This window comes from Homarus americanus, unplaced genomic scaffold (genome assembly GCF_018991925.1).
Source record: "Homarus americanus isolate GMGI-L3 unplaced genomic scaffold, GMGI_Hamer_2.0 scaffold30532, whole genome shotgun sequence".
In the NCBI taxonomy this organism is placed as follows: domain Eukaryota; kingdom Metazoa; phylum Arthropoda; class Malacostraca; order Decapoda; family Nephropidae; genus Homarus; species Homarus americanus.
This window is the reverse complement of record NW_024715104.1, coordinates 2,927-5,426: the sequence shown is the minus strand read 5'-3', so window position 1 is coordinate 5,426 and position 2,500 is coordinate 2,927. Positions and strand designations below refer to the sequence as shown.

At 35.6% G+C, this 2,500-nt stretch overlaps 1 non-coding gene across 1 annotated transcript; it reads left to right on the top strand.

The window, feature by feature from the left end:
• The first annotated feature begins 1,227 nt into the window (after positions 1-1,227).
• Positions 1,228-1,343, top strand: LOC121854560. The gene has a single exon (XR_006086579.1). It is a non-coding gene; the product is annotated as a U5 spliceosomal RNA (small nuclear RNA).
• The last annotated feature ends 1,157 nt before the right edge of the window (positions 1,344-2,500 follow it).

Genomic DNA, 2,500 nt, shown 5'->3' with positions numbered 1-2,500 from the left:
ATCATCATCAACCATGAACTTAGCATGCTTCCCTGTTGGGCGCTGTAAACGCTTCTGCGCTTCACCTTAAACAAGGATGTAAGGGGGTGTCCAATAAAAAAAACAAAAAAAACAGCTCAGCTGCGCCTTTCGCGTCACACTTAGAGGTCACGGTGATTGGCTAAGATGTAGGCACATAGGCAGGCTCTTTTTGGTGTAATATGCCTCTATAATGGCTTTTTGGCAGGAATATTGTCTAAACTAGATTCTCATAGATTTTCTCTAAAACATGACAATTTACATGGCACTGTTACAGAAGCATTTTTTTCCTATGTTTCTTTGTTTTTTTTTACGTTATCAAACTTGACTTGAAGCCTGTAGATAAGGATGAAGGGCTAATATTTGTTGCTGGGTTTTTGTTGGAAGTACTTTGGAAGTATTGGGGCGGGGGGGGGGGGTTAGGTGGACGTAAATGAGGGGAAAGTTTGAAGGAAATTAGGAGAGTAAAAGTATCCGGGCTCAACTAGACATGCTGTATTTTAAAATTCTTTATTGATCTTTTATACTAATAATTTAAGTTGTAGCTCGCTAGCTTTTGACTTTTCTTCTCGTTCATGTTTTGATATAACAGTAGATAGTATTTCAAGCGCTATAATAATTATTTAATGTTTTTTTTTTTTTTTTTTTTTAAGATTTATTGGACTGCTACTCCTGCGGACCTGAAGTTACCAGTTTCATACAGGCGTAATAGTGGTAGGTAGACATGAGAGACCGGTGGTTATCACCATTGAAATAACTTATATTACATAAGAATAAAAGCATTTCTATAATCAAGATCCAGGTTTATTTTCATTATATTAGATTACTATTAATTATGACTAAACGGTTGCACAATGAGGGCCATATTATAAAACAGAACATTTATGAACTAAGTTATGCCCTTAAAGACCTTAGTTGAAGCGCAGTCATAACATTGTAACAATAACATTCTCGTTGATTTGCTATATTTGTTCAGATTTAAAGGAATTATGTAAATTAAATCCTCTTAAAGAAAATCCACATTAAGTAATACCTCTTTTGACTGCCAATCACGGTAGTCTTAAGTGTTACGAAGGACTTGTAAATCTTATTTTAAAACTCTTCTAGACACTGGACAATAAAACCTTTAATGTCTTTCTTGACTGGAACTACAACTCCATGTATGTTCTAAGTTAATGTTTGTTGGGGTCTTGAACAACTTTGCGACCATAGCTCTGGTTTCCCTTCAAAACGCATAAATCTTTCGCCTTTTACTAAAGATTTCCGTGGGGGGGAACAACTCAATGAGTCTTAATTAATTTTTTCTTAGCCCATTCACATGGGCTCACAAAACTAATTCAAATTAGCTGAAAAGAATCATACAATGTCGTAATCAAGTGTATGTGATCTAATGTAGTAAAAAAAAAAAAATCTATTCACATATACAACGTCCTGGATGGAACAATTATCCCGACTATTACATATCTAAATCAGGTTGGGAGAATACAGATCTGTCATAAAATTAATTTCATGCACTTATTAAAAATTGCTCTAGACTTCAAACAAACCAAGGGTACCTAGGGACAGCACTAGGATCCCGCTTCCTCTATCAAGAAATAAAAAATATTGAAATTGAATTGAAATCTGTAAACCTTTTGAGTTCGCTACTTGAAATATTTGTTCTCTAACCACTTCGGGAGAACGGAGTCCTCCGGAGAGACTCAGGTATTCCAAAATACCGCACAGGGTGTTCATGAAATTTGAATTGGTGAGAGAACACCCTTACTTTGCGTCAACTTAGAGATGTCTGATTACAGATGAAGCGTTCAAGATCCTTTGTGACTGATGTTGAAAGCTTCTATTGTATTTACTGTTAGTGAAATTGTCAATATAAGTCAGGGTAGAATCTACTTTAAGAATGAGGTATCATTGACGTCATCCCTAGAGATGTCAGTAATTGTTAACTGTGGCTGAAGTCACCCCCTTTTCATATATGAACATCACAGAATCTGATGTTCATGGTGAAATTGTTGTAAGGGTGTTAATTAAGAAATTAATTAATTATCCTGAAGGGGACTCTCACGCCACGTATATCTGAAAATCTAACGGGTGTAACCTAATACTACTTGTCTAACGCTCCGGAACGTTCACCAGGGACTGCCATCTTGAACCTTGAAATCAATTTAATTCTGGTCTTCGATAGCTCAGTCACAGTGAAGTTTGAAAAAAGGATCTTAGGAAAGTAAAATGAGTTCGTAGTCTCATTTTCACGTAGTTGATTGATACGTTTATTGAGATAAAAAAAAATACATCTCAAAGGGATGAAGTGACTTAAGTCATCCGCCACCCCAGTCCAGGAATGTCCCTCTCAGGACTCACATAAATCCCTAATACAGATATATCTTGTATAGTACATAGTTATATTCCAGATGCAAAATTTCTATATTTCTTGAATATTTCATCTACTTTCCTATTTTTAAGCATCCATTCTATTTGCTTGGAG